General features: G+C 56.4%; 1 protein-coding gene across 1 annotated transcript in view; it reads right to left on the bottom strand.

Moving 5' to 3' along the window:
- ITPKB (inositol-trisphosphate 3-kinase B) overlaps positions 1-10,575 on the bottom strand; it is a 119,634-nt gene that overhangs the window by 36,612 nt on the left and 72,447 nt on the right.

The raw sequence follows: 10,575 nt of genomic DNA, 5'->3' as shown, positions 1-10,575 counted from the left end.
CCCCTGCTCCCCTTTGGGCTCAGATCAGCGAGACGTCCTCCACCCCAGAGCACTCCTGTTCTTGAAATCTAATTGGCATTTTTTTAATTAAAAAAATTATTTTAAAGACAGAGACCGTGTAAGCAGGAGAGGGGCAGAGAGGGAGACACAGAATTCAAAACAGGCTCCAGGCTCTGAGCTGTCAGCACAGAGCCAGATACGGGGCTCGAACCCACGAAGCGGGAGATCATGACCTGGGCCGAAGTCCAACGCTGAGCCAAAGTTGGATGCTTAACGGACTGAGCCCCCTCAGGCGCCCCTAATTGGTATTTCTTGAGATTGGAAAGGCAATGTGGACACTGTAAATCCCTTCTGGCAGAGGGGGAAGGTAGGAGGCCTGAGCGCAGCTGAGTCCGGGCAATAGGAACAGAAACTCTCCCCGCCAAGGGGCAGATGCTGACTGTTTTAGGGTCCTTGTCCAGGCGCAACGGGTCAAAGAGTCACTGGCGACCTGACGTTACCGTGACTCACTGTACTAAGTCACCCATAATTCTTTGGTATTAGAAAGGAAGCACATTCTCATGCTTTGGGGGGGTAGGAAAAAGGGCACCCAGGCCTTTGTGGTAGAACCTCTCAGGCAAGAGGCTCAGATTTTTTTTTCAATTACTTATTTATTTCTGAGAGAGAGAGTACACGAGAGAGCACGAGTGGGGGAGGGGCAGAGAGAGTGGGAGAGAATCTGAAGCAGGGCACAGAGCCTGACACAGGGCTCGAACCCACAAAGTGTGAGATTGTGACCTGAGCTGAAGTCAGACACTTAACTGCCTGAGCTGCCCAGGTGGCCAGACAGGCTCAGCTTTGTTGAGGTGGAACTCAAGCCCAAGAAAGGAAAGATGGAGGGGAGTACTGTCCGAGAGGCATCTTTAATGCCTTCTCTCACCAGAGGATTCATGCTGCCCTCTCACCTTGAAACCCCTGGGCGCCTGAGCCAGCCTGGCCCTGGGACAAACAACGCTGGGTGAATGCAAGCTCTCACCTTACCCCCCCACCCCCCGCAAACAGAGACAGACACCCCTCGTGAGTAAGCTAAATGTGTGTGCTCCTTCGTATTGCTAAGAAAAAGTCCTCGAATAGAAAGTGTCTGCCTGTGATTGAAGTCATTGCACCTGGGAGGCACTGCCCTCCGAAACCGAAATTCACCCAGGGTGGCAGAATGATTCATGCCCCCCCCCCCCACGGCCTTTCAGCTGAGCCCCATGGTCAGAAAATGGACCGTGGGCCTGCTGTCACCGCGTCACACCCAGTGGTCTAGCGAGATAGTCTGATCCCGGGCACTCCTTGGCCCCGTGGGCCGATGGGCCAGCTGGCCTTCTTCCCAGCCCGACGACCGGACTCTGGCCCAGGCCAGTCCTTCTGGTCCTCATTCCCCACCGGGCTGGCCGGCAGGGTTACCGCCACAGAGCAGACATGTCCATCTGTGAAATGGGGCAGAGAAGGGAGGAGAAAGAATCCATGTGTGCCAGGTGCACGCTGTGTGCCCGGCACATTGCCAGAGCCCGTATCCTGGGTCCTCACAGCCACACTGGCAAGAACGCGGAGCTGAAGCATCGAAATGGATCGAGCTGGAGCCCAGATCCCAGCCAGGCCTGCCAGAGACATCAGGCCACCTTCCCCCGACCCGCCACCTGTGGGCGCAAAGAGGCACGCCTACATCGAGGTAAAAGTTGGATTTAAAAAATCAGTCTTTTATCTTAAAGGCCGGTTTGCATAGTTTTGCATCGCGCAGGTGTGGATCTGTGCTTTCTCCCTCCCCACCTGCAGCACCTCTGAGATGCCTCCACGCTGCCCTGCAAACGGGAGGGAGAGCTGGTGTGTCGGCCGACCGTCCTCCTGGTGCCCCCGCAGACGACTCTCCTGCTGATACCTCGCCTCCCCCTTCGAAACAAGCGTCCATATTCTAGCTCGAGAGGCCCGGGCTGGCAGCTCAGGGGCCGCCTGGAAGTTTAGAAGAATTATAGGAAGAATGACACCATCACATAAATGTCACCGTACAGGTGTGCCACCCGAAAGTCTGGCTGAAGAATCTCTCGGCCTCCCGAAGGACCCCCGGCAGGTGCATGGAGCGGTCCGTAACCTCGGCGCACATCCGCCTCACCTGCGAGCCGTGCCTGGCTCTCCCTCTCAGAGATTCTGGCTGCACTGGCTTGGAGTGCCCTCTGGTGCAGGACTGGCTAAGGCCCCCACATTTCCAACCTTCCAAAGTCCCCACACATTTCCTAGGCGAGAACCACTGGGCTGGTGTTTGGTCACAGAGGCCCGAGAGGGCGAGAAAAATATGAGTAATATGCAGCAAGCCACATGGGGCTCTTGAGAGCACAGAAAGCGCAAAGGGACTTCTCTTTGCTGGCGGCAAAGGCGAGGTGACAAGGTAGAGCAAAGGTTTTGAACCAAATAAGCAGCGGTTAGAAGTTCTAGGACTTAGTTTGCTCATCTGTAAAATGGGGGTAATCACACTTCCCTCACGGGACTGTCTTAAGAACTAGCCCGTACGAGGACAGCGCCTGGCCCATAGCAGGTCCTCAGTGGACGGTGTCAATGACTGAATAACCAAACTGCACCAGCGCTTCGCCTGTTTGGTATGAAGAAAAGAGATGCCGTGGCTGATCGCACCCTTTGGAGGGGACCCGCGGCCAGAGGGACATTCACGCTTCTTCGGGGAGGCTCGGCACCAGCAAGACACCGGACGTGGTGTGGGAGACAGTCTAAACCACACTCCAGCGGTCGTGCCCCACCTCTGGCNGCCTCGGGGGGGGGTGGGGGGGGGGGAACAGGTCTATTTAGAGGGAGAGCCTCAGTGCGTCCAGCCGCAGCTCCACCTCCCACAGTGGGTGGCAGTGAGACGGGATTGCGTCACCTGGGATTGTGTCACCCCAAGCAGCTCTGCCCGAGACAGGTCGGTCGGCTCGCGGACCCACGCCCACGCTCCCGCCTTCCTCTGCAGGCTGCGACGCCCTATGGGCAGCAGGGCCACCGCACTGCAGCCTGTTGCCTGTTCTGTACAAACAGGGACAGGCCTGGTGGGAGAGCTACACCTTGGGAATCATGTGACAGGTGTCCCCAGGCACAGAGGATGCAGGAGCCCAGAGTGACGATTTCTTCTTTTCCTTCCTCTCCTTTCTTCTTTCACACGCGGTATTCTCATGATGCTCAAAACAGCCCGGTGGGGCAGGTGATGGCAAGGGCGGAGATGGCCCTGACTCACCCGCAAGAAAACAGAGGCTCACCAGATCCCAGGTCTTGCTCAGACTCACAGAATTCCTCAGAAGCAAACCCACGACTTGAATCCACGTCTGGTGCCCAGAACCCCTTGCTCGCTGGGTGGTGCCCAAATGGGAAATGGGGGCGTGTGGCTGGTTTCTCAGTCCTAAAACCGTGCGTCTGGGCCACCCGTCATCCCCTCTTTTCTCTGCCTCTCGTATCCTCATCCGAGAAATGGCAAAGCCACCTGCCCAGAGAACCAGGACAAAAAAATCCAACCACACACCCTGCAAAGTCTCTGTCCCAGGGGACAGCTCTCATCTTACGAACGTTCATGCCGAAGCATTTCTAAGTTGCTGGTCCAAAGTGGAAAATGTTCACTTCCAGCCAAAGAAGGCTCTCCTCTCCTGCTAATGCCCTGGGGCACAGCCCCGGACCGACAAGCCATCTGGCTTTCTGGGACTCAGGGAGATTTCTCATACAGGGAATAACTGAACAGCAGAAAGGAGCTCCTTCGGCAGGGGAGAATTCCATCTCCCCCGGAGCACACGGGCTCTCGGAATGAAAGTGAGGAGAATGGAGTGGAAGTAGCCTCAGTGTTACAGTAAAGGAACGTGGAGGAGGAAGAGAATTTCCCCCCCCCTCCCCAAAGCACTTGTGGCCAGAGAAACCTACTCTCTGTCTCCAGGCCTCCCTGGCACAAGGCTCCCAGGAGGAGACGTGCCCTGGCCAGCCTGGGGACCCCACTGTCCTCTCTCCAAAGTCTGCATGGACTCTGCCTACATTACTCACAAAGCAGTCCTTCTGTCCACGCGCAGGGGAGGGGAGAACAAGAGAAGGCAGGTTTGGGGTGTTTTTGTTTTGTTTTGGCTTGGTTTTTTGTTTTTTTTGTTGTTGTCGTTGCTTTTGGGTTTTTTGTTTTTTGTTTTTTTCCTTAGTGGGGCACCCAGATTCAGTCCATACAAACCAGAAATCATTCCTCTCCCAGGACCGGTATCTCAAAGAACCCACGTCCCCAGACAGAAAGTCCTTTCCACCAGGGAGGAAGCTGGCCAGCAAGCCCCTGGGAACGTGTGAGGAGGTCAGGCCTCGTGCTCTTAAAATGATGTTCGTGGGCTCTTCACGGGGACTCCCCAAGGCAGGCAGCCACTCACAAGTAACCAGGGATAAGAGGACCCAGGCACAGAGGGTGTAAAGGACCTGCTGCCTGGGGGCACACGGGTGGGATCAGAGTCCAGAGGCACCGGGGCCCCCAACTCTCCACACACAAAGGCTGGCAGAAGACGGAGCTCAGAATCGGGCCAGTCCCCTGCTCCTACCCAGGGATGGTACGATGGGGTCAAGACAAACTCCTGGTTCCTGTTTCCCTTCTGAAGCCTAAGCAGACACGAAAACCGAGGGGGAGACGACGGAGGCTGCGTTCCGCGCAGCAGGGGGGAAGCAGTCCCCAGACGGGCACGACGCAGCGCGAGAGGCATCCCCAGGTCCCCGTCCCCAGAGTTATCACCTTTCTCCACCTGGCTTTGCTGATGCCACTTTCAGAGCCTGACCTGTCCTCTGGTCACCCACAGGCCCTTTCTGCTTCCCAAGGGCACAGCACCCCCAAACCCAGCCTGTGCCGTGCCCCATATCCAGGACACTCAGGACACGGGCCTCAGCACCTCACCCCTGCTCCCCAAGGGGTCCCACTCACCATCTCCCGGTCCCGCCACATCGTCTCAGGTTTGGGCTGGAACCTCCCTTCCCTCCCCGTCCAGCCACGGAAGCCTAGCTCGGCACAGACGACCTAGCCCAACTGTCCCCGCTTCTGGGAAGCCTTCCCAGCTGACTGCTAAGGAGCCTCCCATCACGCCCAGGGCAGGGGACATCCCTCCCCGGCTGCGCCCCACCGCCCTGTCCCTGCCTCTCCTGGGCCCTGCCATCTGATGCCACGTCCCTGGGACCGGGGCAGGTCCCAGGGCTCGCCCAGCTGGTCTGTGCAGCCTGTAACAAGTACCTAGTTCAGCGTCCCCAAAGCGAACCAATGAAAAGTCCAAACACATTGCAGAAGATTAAAAACACAAAATCGCCTTCTGGTCATGAGGCTGTAGATCTGGGGAAGTCAGGGGCTCACTTCTGGGCGTGGGGGTGGGGGTTGGCGGGGAGCACGGCGGGGAGAGAAGTTCTCCCTGGGTTGCCAGGGAGCCGAGGACCGCGTGGGCAGTGGGTGCAGGGGGAAGGGAGGAAGATGCCAGGCCCAGATTAACCAGGCAGCTGCCGTGGGCGAGACGACCGCCCGGCCGGGACGCCAGAGGCGGCCCACGTGCAGAAAGCCCTGGGAGGACCCAGGGGAAAGCGAGCCAGCAGGCTTCCCGGCCGGTCCGTCTGCTGTGACAGGAGGTTGCAGAGGTGGGTGGGTAGTTGCTGGATCAAGAGCGAGGCCCCTGCTGGCTGAAGAGTGTCTCCAATGGCCCAGCCGTGACTGGCATGGACTGGAAGGGAGGTCACGGTTAGTCACCAAAGGAGGTGGAAAAATTCCCTTTAGGTGCACGGAGACCCCAGGACTGGCCTCAGGTCCCCTAGAGCATCTCCTAGGCCAGAGCTGGGGATCTACGCTGGGCTTTGGGGGAAATGGGGACAAATTCTAAAGGACCAGGCCATTTAAGGAAGCGTCCCAAGCTCCCGCACTGCCACTCCTTACCCTGAAAGGCCCGAAGCCCATCCAGCCTGCAGTGCGATGCCCCCCCTCTCCCCCTGCTCCCCAGCACTGAGCAACACCAACACGCACCTCATGAAACCCACCGATGTGCTCTCTGAGCCCAGCCAGCGCCGAGAAGGCACCTCCAGGGCGCGTAGCTCCTGTCTAACCAGGATCCCTTTTGGAAATGTACTATGTAGCTGTGTACACGGTGTTGGAGAAGGGCCTGGGTATGCGTCCGGCCCTCCTAAAGGGTGTCCTGGGTGCTAAGTGTGTGCCTGCCATGGTGTCCTGGGGCGGCTGTCAGGAATGGTGACCGGAGAGGTTGGGGCAGAGCACCAAGTGCCGGAGGGCATGTACGGTGAGGCTGGGCGACTCCCAAGAGGCCTGGCTGTGTGCGCAACAGCCCAGCCCCCTGGGGCAGCCAGCCTGGGGAGCCCGAGGCAGAGCCTGCAGGCAGCCGCGATGGCCTGGACCGCTCCTGCCCCACTGATGTGAGGCACGGAGTGTTTACTGCCTTGGGCACCTAGCATTGCAGTCAGAGAGCGAAAAAGAATTACCTAAAAAAGAAATCTCTCTGTAGCATCACTTGCACTTGGGCTGAAGAAAGTGCAGCGCGGAGCAAATGGTGCTCCGGTCAAGGCCACAGGACAGGACCAGGGCAGAATGCTGCCAAATGTGTAGGCCCCGAGCTTCAGAGCCACAGGCCACCTGTGAAGAGTGCACCTTTGGAGCCCCAAGGTTCTGGCTCCCATCCTTGGATGAAAACGAAAAATCTGACCCACTGCCCACACCGGGCTGTCCAAAATGGGTCTAAAAGAGGGGCCAGCGGGACCGGGGGGCTTCTCTGCCGGATGCCACAGCCACGGTGCCCCTGGATGCCGGGTTTCTGTTCTCCAGCTCAGGGCCGGCCTGGGGAGCGGACCGCGTCGCATTCCGGGACCAGCGTTGTGCAGGGAGGCACTGGTGCGCCGGGCGAGCTCAGATCCGCTCAGCTGGGGCCCGGCCTGGTGCAGACGTGGCCCCGGTGGGACCACAGTGGCAGTTCAGCTTCAGGGGCCCCTTGTGTGTGGCCCTCTGCTCAGGGCAATGCAGACCGACGTCACAAGACACCATTGAGGACCTCGCCAACTGTCCCAGGCATTTGAGGAGAGGGCAGAGCTGGTCCCACCGACCAGGAGGCCAACCGGGGCCAGCAGGCGCGTTTCTGCAGCAACTTTCCCCCCTCTGAGAACGAGAAACAAGACAAAGCCCCCAAACCCTCTAAGTCTGAAGATAAATAGACCAGAAGTGGAAGCCGACACCAAGTCTGGCCCAAGTCCAAGGCTCAATGCTTCCACTCGTCTTCGCCCTCCTGACAGGGTCAAGCAATGATTTTTGAGTCCCTCTGAAAATGACACATCAGGCGGGTGACATTACTATAAAAGGGATCCCTGCAGGCCTCAAGGGTCCCCGGAAAGACGAGCACCCCCTTTGGTTACGGCAGCCTCTGTATGTGACAGGTGCAGTGATTTCCAGAGCTGTTCCCAGAGACCCAGCTGTTTGGGGTCCGCTGTGAGACCAAGAGAAGGGTCTCCCCCTATTCTGCTACATACGCCACAAGGGGAAGAGAGGAAAGGGGTTCTCGATCACAGAAGCAAGTCCAAAGCCTGCGGCTCAGTCTGTCCAGCCCAGGGCAGAACTTTTACGCCAGAACTTCTGTGTCTTTCCACTTGACACCCGGAAACCCACCCACGACCCCTGCATTCTCTGCCTGAGCCACAAACCACACACAGAGGCTGGAATGATTCAAACCAAAGACGTACACCCTTGGGTGGGGATGGGGTCCAGAAGGAATGGTTTGAATGCTCTCTGCTCCCATGAACAGCCCTTCGATCCCCCCCATACACAAGTGCTCCCCACTCCACTGACGATCACAGTCCAGGCCACCAGTTTGTGACCGAGTGAGTTTGCACTCCGACCTCCTTGGGCTGTTGTTTGGCGGTTCGATCAAAACAGCTCTCTCCAAGGAGAGCTATTCGCCTTTATGAAAATTCCTAAAGATATCGGGATATGCTTTCCTGCCAAGATATCTGACAATTGGCCTATTTTTAAGTCCTACCCAATGATCTTTTTAAAAGCACTCTACACGTGGCCAAGGAGGCAATGACCAAAAAAGTAATGGGACCAGTATTCGGTTTTTGTTTTATAAGCAAGCCAGGATCGACCCTTCCAAGTACATAATGGTCCCCTTAGAAGGTCCTGCTCTCTGTCCACGGTGCTGCGTTTGCTCAGAACGCTTCTGGAAAGTCCCATCGTGGGATGGCCTTTGTTTCACACAGAGCATCGAGGGCCACGTTCATAAGCACTCAAGTGGAAGCCATACTGTGTGCGAAGTCCTGGGGGGTCCTCCAGATAAGCAAGGGGTTCAGGGTACAGAAGGGAGGAGAATGGAAACAAAAGGTTTTCTGTACACGCACCGCAAGGCGGAACTGGGCCGACAGCATCTGAGATGTTGCCTTTATTTTTTTAACATTCATTTATTCTTGAGAGAGAGAGAGAGACAGAGAAGGGGCAGAGAGAGAGGGAGACACAGAATCCGAAGCAGGCTCCAGACTCCGAGCTGTCAGCACAGAGCCCAACGCAGGGCTCAAATTCACGAACCGCAACATCATGACCTAAGCCAAAGTCGGTCGCTTAGCCGACTGAGTCGCCCTCCGTTGCCTTTAACACGCACACACAGAAATCCTCTTAAATGCACAGGTGGAGATTGAGGGAGGCTGGGGCCTTAGCCAACGTCAGCCAACCCTGGAGATTTCAGAGCTGGTGCTGGCCCAGCTCCCTGCAGTGACCAGCACAGGTGCGGAAGGCATCGGGTGAGGCTGGCGTGGAAACTCCACCTTCATCATGGGACATGGGACCGGGGACAGGAGCCCGCCACGTGTCTCCGCGACACGGAGTCCGGCCTCCGAGCGCCTCCTTTTTACCCTTTCATCTAGAGTCTGTCACAAGCCAGGTGGCAGGGAGAGCCTATCCAGACGGAAAACAGGGCTGCTCTGCCCTGCGTACGCAAAGCCAGGCGGACAGGCACTCAAACGCATCCGTGCGTACCTCACTTAGGCATCTGCAGGATCGGCCGTCCAACCTGCAGACCTCACGAGGAGGCACGGAAAGCAGGGCTTCCTCTCAGCATGTCAAAACGAGTGGATGCTCAGTCGGTTGAGTGTCCTGACTCTTGATTTCAGCTCAGGTCACGTCTTACGGTTCATGAGTTCGAGCCCTGCATTGGGCTCTATGAGAATCGCCAGGAGCCTGCTTAGGACTCTCTCTCTCAAAATAAATAAATAAACTTAAAAAAAGAAACAAGCCATGAGCTCCTTATAAGAGCTAAAAGGTGGACACGATCCAAGTGCCCATGGCTGGATGGACACGTGAACAAAGATGGCAGATACACACGGTGGAATATTACTCAGCCTTAAAAAGGAGCAGCACACAGACACCTGCTACGTCATGGACGAACCCTGAGGAGGCTGTGCTAGAAGATGTCGTAAAGAGCCAAATACTGTAGGATTCCACCCATAGGAGGCACGTTGAGCAGTCAGGGTTGTAGGGACAGGAAGCAGGGTGGTGGTTATCAGGGTGGGGGACGGCAGAGGGTGGGGGGGAGGTGTTTCATGGGGACATGGCTTCGGTGGGGGAAGATGAAAAGTTCCCAAGCCGGATGGTGCAGAGGGTCACCCAACAATGTGAACGTACTTGGTGCCCAGAAACATGGCTTCTAACGGTTAAAATGGTCAACTTTAGATTATGTGTATTTTAACCACAATCTGTAAAAACTAGCTTATTCTCTCTAGGGGTAAGGATGCACATTCTTTCCCCCAAACTAACTGTAGAAACTTTTCTAAGATCGGCGTGTTCTAGTCCTTTCCCAACGTCAGGCTGGAAGGCCTTGGACGCCAGTGGGGGGTCCAGGCTGGGGCTGAGCAGGTCCGGGGAGGGCTCTACACACACGGTATTCCAAGACCAGCCCCAGGAAAAGCCCCGGATGTTCAGGAGGCTGATCAATAGCAGGAATGGGAGGGACCCCCGCCTCCATCTGCAAAGCAGCATTCTGGCTAGTGCATTTGGCCCAATATAGAGGAGAGCCAGTAATGACAATGGAGGAAAATGAACAGAGACTGGTAGTTTGAAGACTAGCAACTTTAGGAAAACTTTGTTCTCTGACTCCTTTCCGCCTTCCCCAACATGTAGTAATAGCATAAGGCCATGTGTCTGTGTCCATTGCCTCCCTTTCCCTCCCCTCACGTCATTGTACTGGACGGGTTCCATTTTAAAGGTCCCCAAACCGAAACCGAAGCACTGGAGAGTGCTGGGAACAGCACTAGATTTAAAGGGCCTTCATCCCGAAGGCTGGTGTTGCCCGGCCCACCAGGTGTGCACAGAGCTCTTTCTTCTCGGCTCCCGGGTACCTGTCGAAGTCCCAATGGGTGACCTACCAAGAGGGAGTAATGAGAAACGACAGTCTTGGGAAGACAAAGATATGAGGCCTGGGAGCATTTGTCAAGGGCCTACTATGCACAAGGGGCGAAGGGCCTACTATGTGCAAGGGGCTTTATCTTCAGTTTTCACTGAGCTTCCGCAATCCTGTAAGTGTCATGTTTTTTAAAAAAATATTTTATTTT

The sequence above is a fragment of the Crocuta crocuta genome, unplaced genomic scaffold (assembly GCF_008692635.1).
Source record: "Crocuta crocuta isolate KB4526 unplaced genomic scaffold, BGI_CrCroc_1.0 scaffold322, whole genome shotgun sequence".
Lineage (NCBI taxonomy): Eukaryota > Metazoa > Chordata > Mammalia > Carnivora > Hyaenidae > Crocuta > Crocuta crocuta.
This window is presented reverse-complemented; position numbering and strand designations above follow the sequence as displayed.